We start from the raw sequence: 19,748 nt of genomic DNA on the forward strand, positions 1-19,748 counted from the left end.
TACAGCGGTACCTCGGGTTAACTACTTAATTCGTTCCGGAGGTCCGTACTTAACCTGAAACTGTTCTTAACCTGAAGCACCACTTTAGCTAATGGGGCCTCCTGCTGCTGCCACGCCGCCGGAGAACGATTTCTGTTCTCATCCTGAAGCAAAGTTCTTAACCTGAAGCACTATTTCTGGGTTAGCGGAGTCTGTAACTGAAGCATATGTAACCTGAAGCGTATGTAACCCGAGGTACCACTGTACACAAGTATCATTCGATTCCGCTAGGATAGTATCACTATAAATAACTGGCTTTTTAACTGATATTCATTTGTTATTGTTAATTCTTTTATGTTCCTTATTTTTATTTTCTTTATCTTTTTTTTATTTCCGCGTTTAACTTTGCTGTAATGTATTTGTAAGATGGTATTTTAAATTAATAAAGAAGATTTTTTTAAAAAAAAAGAAACACAGCAAGGTGGTGGGGGTGTTTTGCCTCCCCCCGCCCTTTTGGCAAGGATATACTGGGAGGCGAATCTCCAGCAAATTTCACATCCCCAAGATCAAAGGAGCATCAGGGAGCCGGGGTTTTTATAACCATCTCTGAGGATGCACACAAACCACCCTTCATCTTGCCTTGGCTGATTTAACTGGGACGCCTCAATCGCAGGCAGAAGAAAGAAAAAAAAAACACACACACACACAGACACAATCTTTGCAACCCAGATGGGAGCTGCTAAGGGGAGACCTAGGACCCTGGAAGACCCAGAGATGCACAGACAAGAGGCCAGGAGACGGTTAGAAACTCAGGTATATAAGCCAGGTGGCTTCTTAAATCAGGGTTTCCAGTCGCCAAAACGGAACGGCTGGTTGCCCTTTGGCTCAAAAGCTGGAAGTTTTCAATAGGACTTTTTGGTTTCCTGAAATTCGTTCTGCAGGTGCAGACAAAGTATCACGGACAGAATTCGACAGGACGTCTCGCTGGTGTGAGAAGAAGAAGAAGAGTTTGGATTTGATATCCCGCTTTATCACTACCCGAAGGAGTCTCAAAGCGGCTAACATTCTCCTTTCCCTTCCTCCCCCACAACAAACACTCTTTGAGGTGAGTGGGACTGAGAGACTTCAGAGAAGTGTGACTGGCCCAAGGTCACCCAGCAGCTGCATGTGGAGGAGCGGGGTATCAAACCCGGTTCCCCAGATTACGAGTCCACCGCTCTTAACCACTACACCACACTGGCTCTCCAGTCGGTCCAGATTGTAGAATTTTGAACCAAGCAGGCACCTCCAGAGGGTGGAAATGTCAGTTGACAGACATCCTGGCACCTGGGCATCTTCACTTGGTGGCAGCAAGTGCCTGGTAAAGGTAATGGTAAAGGTAAAGGGACCCCTGACCATTAGCTCCAGTTGTGACCGACTCTGGGGTTGCGGCGCTCATCTTGCTTTATTGGCCGAGGGAGCCGGCGTACAGCTTCCAGGTTATGTGGCCAACATGATTAAGGCGCTTCTGGCGAACCAGAGCAGCGCACGGAAATGCCGTTTACCTTCCCGCCGGAGAGGTACCTATGTATCTACTTGCACTTTGATGTGCTTTCAAACTGCTGGGTTGGCAGGAGCAGGGATCGAGCAATGGGAGCTTACCCCGTCGCGGGGATTCGAACCACCGACCTTCCGATCAGCAAGTCCTAGGCTCTGTGGTTTAACCCACAGCGCCACCCCCGTCCCTAGTGGCTGGTAGCCAAGCGCAAAATGTGCCCGACAAATTTTGGACATGGGCGGAAGGGCACTTCCCACGTGCTCAGGAGCAGTCTCGCAAGGCAAAGTGCTAGCACTGAACTCCTGACATGCTTAAACAAGCCCCCTGCCACAGTTGAGCATTAAACCTGCAGATGGTACGACACAGCAGGGCCCCCACCCACTTTGCAGGGGGAGGGAAAAAGGGGTTGCCCCTTTTCCTCCTGGAGGGGGCTCTGCTGCCCTGACAGCACATTTCTTCCTGCAGCAAGGCTGCTAAGCGCACAGGAGCCCCACCAAAGTAGGGAAGTGGCCATCTTTGGAGCGAAAGGGGCTGGGTGCCACCAGCTGCTCCCCCCTGACCCGGCCCAAGGCCAGGAGGTCAAAGCTACTTAGCCATCGCCTGGGGAGGGGTCAGCTCCTGCCCCACATTCTCCACAAAGGGCTCCAAGCCGCAGCCTGCATCCCCTGGGGTGAATCGAGGGTAGGATTTCTTGGGGTGGGGGTAGAGAGGCCATGAAGCCGAAAAGAGCCATCACTCAGGAGCATAGCTGTCAACTTTTCGCTTTTCTTGCGAGGAATCCTATTCGGAATAAGGGAATTTCCCTTTAAAAAAAGGAAAACATTGACAGCTATGCTCGGGAGTTGAGCAAGAGGCCTTGGACAGAAGGACGGCTGGATCAGGCCCAAGGAGGCTCCTCTGGCCCAGCAACCTCTTCTCCCAGGGGTCTCAAAGAGAAACCCACACGCAGGATCCGTGCACAAGAGTTCTCTCCCCTCCTGCAGTTTCCAGCAACTGGGATTCAGAATCATCGTTCCATGAATTTGTCTAGTCCTACCGTATTTTTCGCTCCATAAGACACACTTTTTTCTTCCTAAAAAGTAAGGGGAAATGTCTGTGCATCTTATGGAGCAAATGCGTGGTCCCTGGAGCTGAATTGCCCAGGGGCAGAAAGCAGATCATGCTTTTTTTTTTTGAAAGAGGGAAGGGGGTGTTGAAACAAAGCCGCTGATTGGCAAGCGATCGGGGAGAGAGATAAGGGATGCTAGCAATAAAGAAGGCTGCCTGGGAGGGGGGAGGTAAAGACAGGGAACTTGCAAGGAGAGGAGACAGGAAGACTAAAGCAATGAGGAGAGAAATTAGAAGAAAAGGAGGAGCAAAAAACGGCTCCAGCTAAGGAAAAGACACTAAGGCAAACAAGAGGGAAGGGAATGTTGGAAGGAAACAGCTGATCGGTGGGATCGGAAGAGAGATGAGGGATGCTAGTGGAAGCTGCCTGGGAGGGGGGAGGTAAAAGCCCATGGATCCTCAGGATTTTTGTACTGAGTCACCCCAAATTCACCATCAGATCACATAGCATGTCCATGGCTACAGCCTGCACCAAAAAAATCACACACTCACTGTTGCCTGGGGCCGCAATGGCGCAAAAATGTGGTTACAAAGCACAGATCCACATGAATCCTCAGGATTTTTACATTGGGTACCCCAAACTCACTGTCAAATCACATGTCTGTGACCACAGCATGAGCCACAAAAATCATACATCCACTGTTTCGTTCAGAATATTTTTTTTCTTCTTTTCCTCCTCTAAAAACTAGGACAGGTGCGTCTTATGGAGTGAAAAATGGAATATTTTAAAGCGACCCATATTGGTGGCCATCTCTGCCTCCTGTGGCAGGGAGTTCCACCGTTTGCACTGCATGAAGAAGGAGACTTGAGGCGCCATGGGTCATCTAGTCCAACCCCCTGCAATAATGGAAAATGCACCCGCAGGGGGATCAAACCCATGGCCTGCGCGTTATCACCATGCCCTCACCAACTCCACTAACTGCCGAGGCTCCTTCCCAGGTCATTGAATTGTGGTCAGGAGCTGTCGTCTCCCCCTCTAGCAGGAATCCCTGCAATTCACAGAATTGCAGTTGGAAAGGACCCCGTGGGGTCATCCAGCCCAACCCCAACAACAGAGGGGAAACCGCGGATCCTCATTCTTACTCTTGAGCTGCAGAGGAAGTTCGCAGAGACCCCTTTGCCTGCTGCACCAGCCTCTCTGCAGCTTGCAAATACCTCCCTCCCTCCCTCCCTACGGCGGCCGCCACCCCACAGCTCCTCTCATCTCACAGATGGCCCCGGCCAGCTGTTAAAGGCAACCCCCCCTCACCAAAATAGCCAGACGAGGACAACAGAAAAGGACAAGCAGGAGTGGGGGGAGAGATGGAGTGTTCTCTTTTGTGTGACGCGTGTGCCCCACACAATGGCCACAAAGCCAATCTTTCCCCCCAGCCCCCACCAGACGGCCGGCTGTGGAGAGACACAAAAAGGGTACAGACACTGGGCTGGTACAGCCCCCCCTCCCGTAACTCTGACCCCTCTTGTGAAGATGTGGGGGGGTGCGCCGAGGAGCAGAGAAAATGAATGGAGACCCCCAAGCAGATTCTACAGGGAATTCCATTTAATATTTGTTTTAAAAAACCTGATTTTTGTTCGGGATTGTAGGGAAAGATCTGCCAAAAAAGCTGAAAAACATCTTCATGTATGCGACAACAGCCGCAAGAGTTCTGGTAGGATGGAAGACTGAAGAACCGCCAACTAAAGAATCACGGCAAGAAAAATTGCCGGACTATGCAGAACTGGCAAAACTGACATATAAGCTACGGGACAAGGATAACTGTGACTTGAAAGACGAATGGGAACCCTTTACAAAGTATTTGAAGGCGCAACAAAGCAAACTGGACTCCTTGGCTGGCTCTGAATAAACATTCACAAACTTTTAATTGATGATAATCAGCTAAATAGTTTGAGGATCTATAACATGCAGAAAACAACATTCTTAGAGAAATCAGAGACTGGAACTGAGGGAAGCCGGGCTGGGGTGGGGGTAGGTGGGTTTTGTGTGGGAGGGTGGGGGGAGGGAGGAAAAATGGGGAGGGGGAATAAGGATGATACGTTTCTGGATAATACGTTTTGTTTTAATTTTGAATTTTAAAAAAGTTTTTTAAAAAAAGATTCTGCAGGGAATGGGGAGGGGGGCCGTTTTAAAGGCAGTCCCCCCCTTTCTTTTTTGCAAAGTCAAACTTTTCCTTGCAACAGCTGCACCAGACCTGTTTGAAACAAAAGAGCATCCTGCAGAGCCCCCACGCCCCCCCGAACCCGTTGCCGGGCAAGACAGCTGCCCCTGAATGGGTTTGGGGAGCCAACAGCTGTGTGTGTGTCCTGACAGGCCCCCTCCCTTGTTTCTATGCCCCCCATCCCAGTGCCTGGTCCAAGCACACCAGCTGTACCGGGGCTGGGCAAACATTTGGCCAAAAGGCGGGGGGGCGGGCGGGGGGATTGTTTCCTCAGCTGCCACCAGCCGCTGGCTCAGCAGATGGGAGCCAGTCCCAGACAAGCAAAGGAGGGGGGCCGGGAGAGGGGGGGTGTCCTCAGATGTGCCCCCTCTAAAGGGGGGGGGGAGGGAGGTCTCCTCCTCAAGGGACCTTCAGGCCCAGGACAAAACCAAGAGACAGTGGTGGGGTGGGTCTCAGAGCTAGGAGCCTGGGTAGAGGCTAGAGTGAGTTGTAATAGGTGCTGAATTGCGTCTTTTCAGGAGTCAACAGCAAGACTCAGAACTCTCCGCGGTGGGTCATGCACAAACCTCACCCCCCACACACACACTCACTAAGTAGTAGTAGTAGTAGGCGGAAGAAGATTGGAAGAAATTTAAAGACTATTTACAGAAATATTGTAAAATTAATGAATGTTAGAATGATGTTGGATAGAAATTAAGTGGTTTCCAGCTGTAATGCTTAAGAGAATATGAAAAAAAAGGTTTAGAAATAGGTAAAAATTTAATGGTAAGGGTTTGCTGAACTAACAATCTGAATTGGAATACAAAAAAGGGAGGTATGAGGAGGTCCGGGAAATAAGTTAAAGGAAAATAAGTAATGGAAATTCTGTGTGTTTTTAATTATTTTTATTTTTGTATTTTTGTTATTTTTTCTTTTTATTTTTCATTGTATTATTATTGAAAATCTTAATAAATATTCTATTAAAAAAGTAGTAGTTGTAGTAGTAGTAGTAATAATATTTTAAAAAATAATAATATTTATACCCCGCCCATCTGGTTGGGTTTCCCCAGCCACTCTGGGCAGCTCCCAGCAGAATACTAAAAATAGAATAAAACTTCAAACATGAAAAACTTCCCTGAACAGGGCTGCCTTCAGCTGCCTTCTAAAAGTCAAATACAGTGGTACCTCTGGATATGTATTTAATTCGTTCCGGAGGCCCGTTCTGAACCTGAAACTGTTCTTAACCTGAAGCACCACTTTAGCTAATGGGGCCTCCCGCTGCCGCCGCTGGAGCACGATTTCTGATCTCATCCTGAAGCAAAGTTCTTAACCCGAGGTAATATTTCTGGGTTAGCGGAGTCTGTAACCTGATGCGTATGTAACCGGAAGCGTATGTAACCCGAGGTACCACTGTAGTTGTTTATTTCCTTGATATCTGGTGGGAGGGTGTTCCACAGGGTGGGTGCCACCACTGAGAAGGCCCTCTGCCTGGTTCCCTGTAACTTGGCTTCTCGCAGTGAGGGAACCGCCAGAAGGCCCTCAGAGCTAGACCTCAGTGTCTGAGCCAGATGATGGGGGTAGAGATGCTCCTTCAGGTGTACTGGGCCTTTGAGGCTGTTTAGGGCTTTAAAGGTCAACATCAACACTTTGAATTGTACTCAGAAACGTACTGGGAGCCAGTGTAGGTCTTTCAAGACCGGTGTTATGGGGTCCCGGCGGCCACTCCCAGTCACCAGTCTAGCTGCCACATTCTGGATTAATTGCTGTTTCCGTGTCACCTTCAAAGGTAGCCCCATGTAGAGTGCATTGCAGTAGTCCAAGCGGGAGATAACCAGAGCATGCACCACTCTGGCGAGACAGTCTGCGGGAAGGTAGGGTCTCATTCTGTGTACCAGATGGATCTGGTAGACAGCTGCCCTGGACACAGAATTGACCTGTGCCTCCATGGACAGCTGTCAGTCCAAAATGACTCCCAGGCTGCGCACCTGGTCCTTCAGGGGCACAGGTACCCCATTCAGGACCAGGGAGTCCCCCACACCTGCCCAGCACTCTGTGCATGCTTGCTGTTATGCTTCTTTGAGATTTAGCCAGTATCTCCTGGGGCCAAATCCTGGCATCTGGTGCTGCAAGAGCCCCGGGACAGATGGTCCATGCAGATCCTCGCAGGTTCAGGAAGGAAGCATGACATACCTGAAGGACCCTCACGGGGAAGAACATGGAGCAAAACTCGCTTTCTGTGGCTCCAGTGGGGAGGAGACGAAGCGATGGGTTCGAATTGCAAGGAAGGAGATTCCGACTAAACATTAGGAAGAGCTTCCTGGAAGGCTTTCAAGCAGAGGTTGGACGGCCACCTGCCAGGAATTCTTCCGCTGCGATTCCTGCATTTGCAGGGGGTTGGACTAGAGGACCTTTGGGGGGTCCCCTGCAATTCTACTCTCCTATGATCGTGGAAGCAGACGCCCTTCCAAGCTGGTTCCAAAGGGACGCCTCCCCGCCCCACTTCCTGCATTTGGTACCTGCGCCAGCGCCCCCCTCCTGGCTTCCTGCCTGCCTCCTCCGCCCTGGCCCATTAGCGGAACAGCTTTATCGGCTTTCATGGCTTTCATCCTCTCTGCGCATCACTCAGCCTTCTAGGAGAAAGCAGGGGGGTGGGGGGTGGAAAGGGAGAGAAGCACAACCATTATCCATGTCTCCGCTAGAGAGTTTTCCCGGAGACACGGAGATCAGCTAGGCTGTCTCCTGCTCTCCCCCTTCAGCCCAGCCCAGGCTGCCAAGGGGAGGAAGACACCCAAGAAAGCCCCCGTTGCAACATAACAACCCTGCAGGGCTGACAGTGGGTGTTGCCAGAGTGGTGCATGCTCTGGTTATCTCCCGCTTGGACTACTGCAATGCGCTCTACGTGGGGCTACCTTTGAAGGTGACCCGGAAACTACAACTAATCCAGAATGCGGCAGCCAGACTGGTGACTGGGAGCGGCCGCCGAGACCATATAACACTGGTCCTAAAAGACCTACATTGGCTCCCAGTATGTTTCCGAGCAAAATTCAAAGTGTTGGTGCTGACCTTGAAAGCCCTAAACGGCCTCAAAGGCCCAGGATACCTGAAGGAGTGTCTCCACCCCCATCGTTTTGCCCGGACACGGAGGTCCAGTGCCAAGGGCCTTCTGGTGGCTCCCTCCCTACTCAAAGTGAGGTTACAGGGAACCAGGCAGAGGGCCTTCTTGGTGGTGGTGCCCGCCCTGTGGAACGCCCTCCCATTAGATGTCAAGGAAATAAGCAGCTATCCTATTTTTAAAAGATATCTGAAGGCAGCCCTGTTTTGGGAAGTTTTTAATATTTAATGCTGTATTGTTTTTAACACTCGATTGGGAGCTGCCCAGAGTGGCTGGGGAAACTCAGCCAGATGGGCGGGGTATAAATAATAAATTATTATTATTATTAGTCATGCTCCTGCTCCCTTCTGCCTTGGTCAGACCACACCTGGAATACTGTGTCCAGTTCTGGGCACCACAATTTAAGAAGGATTTTGACGAGCTGGAAGGTGTGCAGAGGAGGGCAACTGAGATGGTCAAGGGTCTGAAAACGAAGCCTGATGAGGAACGGTTGAAGGAGCTGGGTATGTTTAGCCTGGAAAAGAGGAGACTGAGAGGAGATAGGATAGCCATCTTCAAATATATTCAGGGCTGTCAAATGGAAGATGGAGCAAGCTTGTTTTCTCCTGCTCTGGAGGGTAGGACTCGAACCCAGGGCTTCAAGTTACAAGAAAGGAGATTCCGACTAAACATTCAGAAAAACTGACAGTAAGAGCTGTGGAACAGATTCCCGTGAGAGGTGGTGGACTCTCCTTCTTTGGAGGTTTTTAAGCAGAGGTTGGGTGGCAGCCTGTCATGGGTGCTTTAGCTGAGATTCCTGTGTTGGAGGGGGCTGGACTAGATGACTCCAGGGTCCCTTCCAGCTCTAAGGTTCTGTGACTTTATGATTCCTGCAGCCCAGGAGGGAGGGGACCTGGGCTGAAGCAAAGCTATTATTTTATAAAAGGCTCCACAGCCAGTGCACTCAGCACCACCTTGGTCCAACCATATTTCTGGGGGGAAAGTGGCTTTCTTATCCCAGTCCAATATCAAAGCAACTTGCTCAGTTCCCTGGCAAGCCTCAAAAAACAACAACCCACTTCTTAGAACCTCTGAGGTCAACTGTTTCCCTTTTGCGCTCCTTGGAGTGGAGATCAACTCATGAAGCTTCCCAGATGGGCGGGGTGCTGATGTTTAGTCGTGTCCGCCTCTTCGTGACCCCCTGGACCAGAGCACGCCAGGCACTCCTGTCTTCCACTGCCTCCCGCAGTTTGGTCAAACTCATGCTGGTAGCTTCGAGAACACTGTCCCACCATCTCGTCCTCCGTTGTCCCCTTCTCCTTGTGCCCTCCATCTTTCCCAACATCAGGGTCTTTTCCAGGGAGTCTTCTCTTCTCATGGGGTGGCCAAAGTCTTGGAGCCTCAGCTTCAGGATCCGTCCTTCCAGTGAGCACTCAGGGCTGATTTCCTTCAGAATGGAGAGGTATGATCTTCTTGCAGTCCATGGGACTCTCAAGAGTCTCCTCCAGCACCAGAATTCAAAAGCATCAATTATTCGGCAATCAGCCTTCTTTATGGTCCAGCTCTCACTTCCATACATTACCTGGAAAACCATAGCTTTGACTATACGGACCTTTGTTGGCAAGGTGATGTCTCTACTTATTATTATTATTATTATTATTATTACTACTACTACTACTTAATAATAATTATTATTTAATTATTATTACTATTATTATTATTATTATTATTATTATTATTATTATTATTACTTCTACAGAGCCAGGCCATTGGTCCAGGTAGCTCAATATTGCCTACCCTGACTTCCAGCAACAGAGTTTCAGACAAGGCAAGGCTGCTCTGGACTGAGTCCTTCTGCAAGCAGAGCAGCTGTTCTGTGTCTGAGCTGCTTCCCCTCTCACCCTCTTGTGGGGGCAACGACCCCCCGCCCTCTATATCCACACCTGGGATTCCCAGCCTTCGCCCTTTGGCAGCCAGACCAGAGACACTGCCTTGGGCAAAAAGGCCACAGCTCCCTCGGTCAGGGATAGATTCCGGCTGCCATCCACAGCAGCGCCAGGGAAGGACAGAATCCTGGAAGGAACCACGAAAGTCATCTAGTCCAACCCGCTGCAATGCAAGAATCTTTTGTCCAATGCTTGAACCCACGACTGTGAGATTGAGCGCCTCACGCTCTGCCGACTGAGCCCCACTGTGGGTCAGAGCAATCGCAGACCCCCAACTCGGCGGTGACTCTGGGCTGCCACAGACCAGGATCCTCACCCCACACAACCTCGGCACCTCTCCACACACCAGGGTCGCCGCGCCTTACCCCAGCCTGCCCCAGAAAGGTCTCTCGTCCCACCCACCCATTTTAAAGCCGATTGCTGGGGAGCAAAATCGAAGCAGAAAGCTCCTTGCCACCCATGGAAACCTGGAGAGTCATCGTCTCTGAGCCACTTAGAGCATGGATAGGCAAACTAAGGCCTGGGGGCCAGATCCAGCCCAATCGCCTTCTCAATCCGGCCCACAGACGGTCCGGGAATCAGTGTGTTTTTACATGAGTAGAATGTGTCCTTTCATTTATAATGCATCTCTGGGTTATTTGTGGGGCCTGCCTGGTGTTTCTACATGAGTAGAATGTGTGCTTTTATTTAAAATGCAACTCTGGGTTATTTGTGGGGCACAGGAATTCGTTCATACAGTGGTGCCTCGCAAGACGAAATTAATCCGTTCCGTGAGGCTCCTCGTATAGCGGTTTTTTCGTCTTGCAAAGCAAGCCCATTGACAAGTTAGCGGATTAGCGCTATTAGCGGTTTAGCGGTTTAGCAGCGAATCAGCTGATAAGCGGCTTAGCGGCTTAGAAAAAGGGGGGGAAAGGGGAAAAAACCCGCAGGAACTCGCAAGACATTTTCGTCTTGCGAAGCAAGCCCATAGGGAAATTCGTTTTGTGAAGCGCCTCCAAAACAGAAAACCCTTTCGTCTAGCGGGTTTTCCATCTTGCGAGGCGTTCGTCTTGCGGGGCACCATTGTATTTTTTTTTTTCAAATTATAGTCCGGCCCCCCACAAGGTCTGAGGGACAGTGGACCGGCCCCCTGCTGAAGAAGTTTGCTGACCCCTGACTTAATGCCATCACAACCCTAGGGAGTGCCAGGGCTCCTGGAACCAAGCTGAGTCAGCTGGAAGGTGGTGGCAGAGACCCCATCCAGGCAAGACGTAGGCCCCATGGCTGGGAGATTCTCTCACATATGGGACCCCCAGTCGGGACAAGGTGGGGGAGCGTCTCAGTCTGCCTTCACCCCCACTCCTCTTTCAGGAGGATGACATGGGGAGTCAGCCCCAGACTTGACCCCTCTGCGTGCAAGATCTGTGGGACCCCCACCCCACAAAAGGCTGCCCAATACAGGAAGCTTCCCCCCCCAGCATGGAAGTGGGTGGGTGGGGGCTGCAAATAAAGAAAGGAGCAGCCAAATGGAAGAAGGTGGGGGGGCAATGACAGAGGGATTCCACGAGGAAAAAAGGTTGCAGCATTTTTGGTTGTTGGGTTTAGGGGAAAGTCGATGCAGAAGCAACACGGGGTCCTTGCCGCAGGATCACGTTCATCCAGTGCTTTTCCAGCTGCACTGGCTCCTGGTGGAGTACAGGGTCAGGTTTAAGGTGCTGGTTTTGACCTTTAAAGCCCTATGCGGCCTAGGACCCTCGTACCTATGGGACCGCTCCACAGAGGACCTTAAGGTCCACAAATAACAACACTTTGGAGGTCCCAAGCCTCAAGGAGGTTAGATTGGGCTCAACTAGGGCCAGGGCCTTTTCAGTACTGGCCCCGACTTGGTGGAACGCTCTGTCACAAGAGACCAGGGCCCTGCGGGACTTGACATCTTTCCGCAGGGCCTGCAAGACAGAGCTGTTCCGCCTGGCCTTTGGTTTGGACTCAGTCTGACCCTTATGTTTTCCTCTCCTTATGGTTTTGATCTATGGGCTCTTTTATAATGAGGCTGTATTTAAAATTGCATTTTAACCTGTATTTTAAATTGTCCTCCCCCCCATTATGTTTTTGCTGTGATTTTATTGGTGTTAAGTTGCCCTGAGCCCGGCTCTGGCGAGTGAGGGCGGGGTATAAATAAAATTTATTCTTATTTTTAATAGACATTTAGAAAGTCCTTCTCCATGCAGCACAGGGTTAGACTGTGGAACTCCTTCCCACAAGAGGAAGTAATGGCCACAAACAAACTACAGGTATATGGCTTTAAAAGAGGATTAGATCAATTCATGGAAGGGGAGACGGCGATTGACGGCTATCACCCACCACGGCTGTGCTTTGCCTCCCACAACCAGAGGAAGCAATACTTCTGAATATGAGTTGCTGGAACGCACAGGAAGGCTGAGCGCTTCCGTGCTCAATTCCTGCTTGCGGGTTTCCCAAAGGGGGCACCTGGCTCCCCGCCCCCCTGTGAGAACAGGACGCTGGACTGTTCTGTACGGCCTGATCCACCAGGCTTCTAAAGGGCCGTGCAGCCGAAGGGTTAGGGTTAGGGTCATCAACCCGTCTGCAAAATGGGAACAAGAGTGACCAGCCCCGCAGGGTTAGGGAGAGGACAATTCCCCCCCCCCCCCGTGCTTCAAAAAATAATAATTGTGAAACAGATGCCCAATGACTCACATGCACTGTCTGCCAAACTGGAACAGACTCCTCTTTCCCTCCCGCCCACTGTGTCTGCTCCAAACAGAGCAGCAAATCTCAAGAGCCAGATTCTCCACCCTTGTGCTGCATCCTGGCCTGTCCAAACACCGCCCCCCCCCCCTCAGCAGAGAACCCAGGAATCCTAGCTCCCATCTCCCCTTGCGTCACCAGGGGAGACCCCAGGAGTCCTTTCGCTCCCCCTGTGGAGGAAAGCGGCAAAGAAACAGCAGCTGCGCCTCTCCGGAGCTAATTGGGCCGCCTTAATGGGCAGCAATGATTGCAGATTATTTCCCAGTTTCCTGCCTGCTGCCCCTGGTCTGGGAAGCCATGAACTCGTCTGCCCTTCTGCGTCCAGACATGGGAGGGGCAGGGAAACAATCCCCTGTCTCAGATGCCGGCCCCCCAAACCCCATCAGCTGCTAACCATGGCAGAGGGGTTCCTTTCGGAACTGCCCCATAAGCAGCAGAGTCACACCTTTTGGCCCCCTGGAAAAAGGGTCCCAGGAAGCTCTTGCCATGGGGCCTTGGGCTGCTCCCGCCTACTCAGAGTAGGGTCAGGGTCAGAGCCATGGTGATAAAGGTCGGGGGCTTCCCCACACCCCAAGGACACAGCTGGAACCTCCCTTAAACCAGCCCTGGCTGCATCCATCGCAGTCTGCTCATTCCCTGTTCCTTCCCCAAACAGCAAGAGCATCTTTGCAAGGAGGGAACAGTGTCTTTTCTGGGTGCTCCAAAGCAGCTCATGTTCAGTGCCAGGGCTTGGTGGGGTACCTCTGGGCATGTGCAAAATGCCTCTCCATTTGGGATGAGGCCATAGCGAAGCGACTGAGCGCAGGACCTAGACTCGATGGACAACACCACAACCAAGTCGGGATAAGAATCTCCCTGCCCAGGATTCTCCAGGGGGCTGCTGCCGGCCAGGGCTGGGGTACTTGTGGAGACCACTCCAGAAATTCCTGGGTGCCACACCCATGGCCACACCGGCCTGGTGGGGGGCCATTGACCTCTGGAGAAGCAAAGGAACCCCATTGCTCCTGCAGACAATTTTGAGCTGGGTGGATCATAGACAGCATCCTATCATAAGGTAAAGGGACCCCTGACCATGAGGTCCAGTCGGGGCCGACTCTGGGGTTGCGGCGCTCATCTCGCTTTACTGGCCAAGGGAGCCGGCATACAGCTTCCAGGTCGTGTGGCCAGCATGACTAAGCCGCTTTTGGTGAACCAGAGCAAGACGGAAACACCGTTTACCTTCCTGCCAGAGCAGTACCTGCTTATCTACTTGCACTTTTTGGGGTGCTTTCGAACTGCTAGGTTGGCAGGAGCAGGGACCGAGCAATGGGAGCTCACCCCGTCGCGGGGATTCGAACCGCCGACATTCTGATCGGCAAGTCCTAGGCTCTGTGGTTTAACCCACTGCGCCACCCGCGTCCTGCATCTATGGTAATGCTCCACAAACACCTGACCTTAGGGGAACGTCCTTCTGGTCTATGGGGACATTCACCCACAGGTAGGCCATGCCTAATTTAAGAAACAGGCACTCGATGGTCCCAGGTACATCATATCCCCAAGGTGGTCCACCTTTGGCATTGCCCAGGCATGACATGCCCAAGAAGGGCAGGATTCAGGCAACTTGCTCTGGCAGTGATGTTTTCCGCTCTCTGTGGGTCAGAGGGATCCTGGGGGCAGGAGTAGATGGTGGCCTCCACTGGAACACCCCCAAAACACACACCAACACCACCTTAGGGATATCCTGCCAACCCCAAGAAGGCAGGGATCTACTGGATTATGAGTAGATTCCTCCCGCAATCTAGAGCTATCATGGCTCAGAGAAAGAAGAAAGCTTTTTTATACCTCGTAGGGCCAGGAATTGTGGACAGCCAGCAAAGCAGAAATGCTGGAAGATTCAGGGCGGATTAAAAGAAGTCCTCCTTCAACGCAGGACAGAGTTAAACTGTGGAACTCCCTCCCACAAGGCTCCAGCAGGCTCTGTTAAAGGTAAAGGGACCCCTGACCATTAGGTCCAGTCATGGCCAACTCTGGGGTTGCGGCGCTCATCTCACTATATTGGCCGAGGGAGCCGGCAGACAGCTTCCAGGTCATGTGGCCAGCATGACTAAGCTGCTTCTGGCGAACCAGATCAGCGCACGGAAATGCCGTTTACCTTCCCGCCGGAGCGGTACCTATTTATCTACTTGCACTTTGACATGCTTTGAAACTGCTAGGTTGGCAGGAGCAGGGACCGAGCAACGGGAGCTCACCCCGTTGTGGGAATTCGAACCGCCGACCTTCTGATTGGCAAGTCCTAGGCTCTGTGGTTTCACCCACAGCACCACCTGCATCCCCAGGCTCTGGTATATACCGTATATTCTAATGTGGGGAGCACCCGCCCCACAATGCAGCACAGCTGTCTGGCTACATCTGGAAATGAGCAAAGCCCGAGAGTCTAAAATCACTGATTGGGGTGAAATGGAGAGGCCGATTCTCAAGTTTTTTTCTTCTTCTTCTTCTAAAAAGCAGCATGTTGAGTTGGAAGTGCCACAGGAAGAACGTCCTCCAAGCAGAGCCCGAGGAGATGTTTAGCGGAGAAAGGAAAAGATCGCTGAATGTGCTCAGAGGCACTCTTGATGAGTGCTTGTCATTTCGCAAGGCTCTGCTTGAGGAGCTACTGAGCTCTCCAAATCCACTCCAAGTCTCTCTTCCCCCTGGCTAAGATTTTGCAGAAAAATGAGAGGAAGGCTGGAAGATTCCTTAAACCTAGCCAGGACCCTGTTGCATACAAAGCAGTGTTGTCTACACCGACTCGCAGCAACGGCTTTTCTTTTGACCCCCAACTCTGACCTGAACATCCAAACTTGGGCTGGCTTTTAAGGAGAGATTGTCTCTGGGGTGGGGAGCGCTGAGGTTCAAACACCTGCTTCAACACCTGGAAGCAAGACACTCACATGTCCCAGATGCACCAGGGTCGGTGGGCATTAGAAATTCACTTTGCACATGCTCAGAGGCGGCCATACTCTTATATTGCCATCTAACCTGAGGCACAACATTTTAAACAAAGCAGTTCCTGGGCACAGAGGGGCTGGGACAAGATGACCTCCAAGTTTATCTTAAAGAAGCAAGCTGAGAAGCTGGGAAATAAAACCAGGGGTGGGGCTCTAGACTGGCCTCAAAATAGCCGAGGCAGAATCTCCCCAAGCCCTGGGCACCCAGCAGCCAGGGGAAGGGGGCAGGCTCTGCATTGGTGCTCTGCCCAGGGATTGTTGAAGCGTCATTAGCACCCAGCCCCCTTTGCCCACTGCAAGGGCCGGGTGTGACTTGCTGGGGGCCACCTGCTCTACACCGCAGATCCTTTCAAAAGTCAGCCTCGGAGGGCAGAGGGAGCTCCCCACCCCAAATCACATGCCTCCTCCGAATCCAGCGGTTGGGGTGAAGATCAGACCCCGATGCTCATTCTGCCAGGCAGGAAGCCAGGACTCACCCGCGGGGTCTCATCTGCAGTCATCAACAGGCCCCCAAGGAGTCGGGGGGGGGGCGACCTTTAAATACACGCCTGCCAAGGGTGCAAACAGACTCCCAGGTGTGTGTGTGTGTGTGTGTATTTAGGATCCAGAATTAAAACAATCTGTTCCCCGACAGCCAAGAACAGAGGAGCTCCACCCAACGCTACCAGCCATTTGGGGTGATGGAGGTCAATAATGCTCCCCAACGTATTTGCAGAACACATCACCGTTTTTGCCACAACTCCCCACGACTCTCCCCCTTAAGGTTCGTTGACTTTGACACCCCCTCCCAAACAAACCACCTATTCCGTTACCCAACCTGTGCACTTCTCAAATGGGGGGAGAGCCCCCCCCCAAATACCCCCATGGGCCTTTTCCTGGCATCCGCGGGGGAATTCCATCCCGAATCTCTCCGGAACAACGGGGAGGGGACGCTCGGCGCTGGCCAGGTTTCCAGAAGGCCCCCTCCCCAAACGCCTGGCCCTGCGCAATCCCTCTTAACCCCACCCACCCAGTTACGTCGATCCTGAAGTACTGGCGAGGGGGGAGCCCCATTCTCCCGTCCCCCGGCCCAGGACTGGGTGGGGCAACTGCTCCCCACCCCCTCCCCGACCCACGATCCCGCGAGGCCCCATCGGGGGGCCGGCGAGGCAGAAGGGTCGCAGCCCTGCCCAGCCGGGGGCGCCGACGGAAGCAGCGAACCCGGGCGAAGGAAGAGGCGGCGGAGGCGGCGCGCTTGGGGGGGGGGGGGGACACACACAGAGAGATGCGATCCCTCCCCTCCGTCCGCTTTGATTTCCCAGCAAGGCTGCTTTTTTTGAGGGGGGGGGGGCAAGAGGTGGGCCTGTGCCCTTCGCAGCTGTCACTCGAGGCGGGGTGGGAGGCGGAGGGAGGGAGGGATCTGTTGGAGGGGAGGGGGCGCGGGAGAGGGATGCGGAAAGGCGGGGGCGGCGGGGATCCCCGGAAAGAGGCGTCGCGGGAGGAGGGGGGGCGTCGTCGGTGCGCGGAAAAAGAGGAGGGAGAGAGGAGGGGAGACTCCCCTGCCAGCCCCCCCACCCCATCCATCCCTGCATCCCATCCCTGCCCTTACCCGGGTGCGGCGGGGCTCCGACGCCTCCTCCGCCGCCTCTTCCCGGCTCCGCATCCACGGTGAGCCCGGCGCGGGTCCTCCTCCTCCTCCTCCGCTGCTGCCGCCCTGGGCCGCCCCTCCCCGGCTGCTGCTGCTGCTGCTCCCCTCCGCCAGCCCCCCGCCCGATCCTCCCGATCCGCCTCTTCTCTCCGCTGCGGACGCCCCGTCTCGTCTCGCCGCTGCCTCGGCTCCTCCGCGCACGCGCCTTGAGTCCAGCTGGACTCGGCCCCGCCCCCGCCGCTCTGCGATATGCAAATATAGACACGCCCCTTCCCCGCCGGCGCGCTCTTCTCGCCGCAAAACACCGCCTCCCGCGCCTCCGCCGATTTTCATTGGCTCCGCGCTCCTGAATATGCAAAGACAAACACGTCACCGCCGCGCTCTCTCGCTCTCTCCTTCCTTCGCTCCCCGCCCGGTGTTATTTACAAAGTTCTGCCGACCCCGCCCACCGAGGCAGGCTATTGGTCCGCGCGCGTCCCCGCATGCAAATTAGCCCGCCCGCTCAGCCCGCCCACCTCGTCGTGATGCGACTATGCAAATCCTATGCTTGTCTTAAGCCCCGCCCCGCCCCATGAAAGAGAAAGCGGAGAGGTGCCCCGGGTTCAAGGCTGTCTCAGCCCGTTTGCAAGCTCCGTTGGCTTCTTTCTCAAGGCTGCTCCAAGGGAGGCACTCTGCACATGCTCGCAGAAGCCCTTTCACAGCAAAACGCAGCGGGCGGCGCCTGTCTCCTCTCTGCCCCACCGCTTTTTCCTGATTTTTGCCTGGATGGGCTTCCCTAGAGACAAACTCTGTACCCGCCTTGTGGACCACTGGCCTAGACCCCCAAGTCGGATCACCCTTTTTCCGAACCCTTTTTTTAAAGTGTTTGCCGGAACCGGAACCTTTGGAACTCCCTGCCTCTTGATACAAGCAGAGCCTACTTAAAACCTTCTCCATTGGCTGAGCTTAGAAAGCGGATGCGAGTTTGGGTCTGTTTTTTTGTCTATCGCTGTTCTGACATCCCGAAGGCCTTAAATGCTTCTTATTGATAACTTTATTCTTGTATCCTTCTTTTATAAACCGCTTTGAGGTTTTTTAAAAAATAAGAATCGCGCGGTGTATAAATTTCATGAGATAAGAAATACATAAACCTGGCAGCTGGGGAGAGGGTTAAAAAACGGTGACAAGGCACCCCAAGGAGGGAGGATGGGGGGTAAACCCTCCCTTGCGATTGTCCCCAGATGTGCAGCCTCCCTTGCTCTGCCTGGGTGTTGCCTGCTGTTGCCGGCCAGGGCGGCTCCCAGAAAGGGTGGAAAGGAAGGAATTGTTTGCTCTCAAAACAAACAGCCTGCGCCAGCCCCACCCGTGCCAGGCAAAGGGGGGGGGGGGGCAAAGGCTAGGAAGGGCCTGCCCCTCTCCCGCTGCCACTAGGGCATCATCTAATGTTTATTGGATGAATTTCCCCCCTAAATTGATTTTTGAATTCTGAATTTATTGTTATTCACGTTTTCTACTGTATTTTATGCTGTTTTTTGTTGTATCAATTAAGCGTTTTAAATTTCTTGTTAGCCACCCTGAGCCTGGTTTTCTGAACCGGGAAGGGCGGGGTATAAAAAAAAAATATTTATTATTATTATTAGGGCAGACTCTGCAAACCTGGGGCCCGTCAATCGGCCTCTCCCACCAGCCCCAACACTGATGTGCCATCTTTGACGCACGTCCCGTGGTTTACCCAGCTTGCAAACCGCCTCATGTGTAGCGATATGTAAAGACTGCATACGAATGAAAAGTGAAATGAAATTGAAAAAGTGCAAAAGGAATTCTTCCAGTGTCCCAAAAGCCCGTGTTCTGAGAGGGAAAGAGGAGAAAGGGAGCCGTTGGCAGCCTTGATGTTTTCAGGCGTTTCTGCAGTGGAAAAATGCGCCTCTCTTTTTGGGAGCTGTGGTTCCTTATTCCGGAAGAGGATGCTTAGATTGAATCCAGCTGTGTGCTGGCAAGCGGGGGGGGGGGGGAGAGCTGGCTGCACCTGGGGAGCCAAAACTGCAAACAAAGAGAAAGCTTGGGCAAGATTAGTGTTCCTCTTGAGAAGAGGGACATCCGAATCCATCCCCTCCAATGTTTCTCCTATTCCACCCCCTCCTAGGAAAATTGTTGTTTAGTCGTTTCCGACTCTTTGTGACCCCCTGGACCAGAGCACGCCAGGCCCTCCTGTCTTCCACTGCCTCCCGCAGTTTGGTCAAACTCACGCTGGTAGCTTCAAGAACACTGTCCATCCATCTCGTCCTCTCTCGTCCCCTTCTCCTTGTGCCCTCCATCTTTCCCAACATCAGGGTCTTTTCCAGGGAGTCTTCTCTTCTCATGAGGTGGCCAAAGCATTGGAGCCTCAGCTTCAGGATCTGTCCTTCCAGTGAGCACTCAGGGCTGATTTCCTTCAGAATGGAGAGGTTTGATCTTCTTGCAGTCCATGGGACTCTCAAGAGTCTCCTCCAGCACCAGAATTCACAAGCATCAATTCTTCGACGATCAGCCTTCTTGATGGTCCAGCTCTCACTTCCATACATCACTACTGGGAAAACCAGAGCTTTAACAACAGGGACCTCTTAAGTACCCATCACCGAAAGAACAATAAAACC

At 52.7% G+C, this 19,748-nt stretch overlaps 1 protein-coding gene and 1 long non-coding RNA gene across 3 annotated transcripts in view; one reads left to right on the top strand and one right to left on the bottom strand.

The window, feature by feature from the left end:
- LOC310851804 overlaps nucleotides 1–5,746 on the top strand; it is a 442,605-nt gene extending 436,859 nt beyond the window's left edge. The window contains exon 7 of the long non-coding RNA XR_014567825.1: nucleotides 5,389–5,746. This is a non-coding gene — a long non-coding RNA (uncharacterized lncRNA). The remainder of the gene's footprint in view (nucleotides 1–5,388) is intronic.
- Nucleotides 1–17,333, bottom strand: part of NUMBL (NUMB like endocytic adaptor protein) — a 35,450-nt gene extending 18,117 nt beyond the window's left edge. For both annotated transcript variants that reach the window (XM_083753947.1, XM_083753946.1), the window contains exon 1: nucleotides 17,098–17,333. The gene's annotated coding sequence lies outside the window, so the exon portion shown is untranslated. The remainder of the gene's footprint in view (nucleotides 1–17,097) is intronic.
- Nucleotides 17,334–19,748: the final 2,415 nt, after the last annotated feature.

Source organism: Podarcis gaigeae, assembly GCF_964106915.1.
Source record: "Podarcis gaigeae genome assembly, chromosome: 8".
In the NCBI taxonomy this organism is placed as follows: Eukaryota; Metazoa; Chordata; class Lepidosauria; order Squamata; family Lacertidae; genus Podarcis; species Podarcis gaigeae.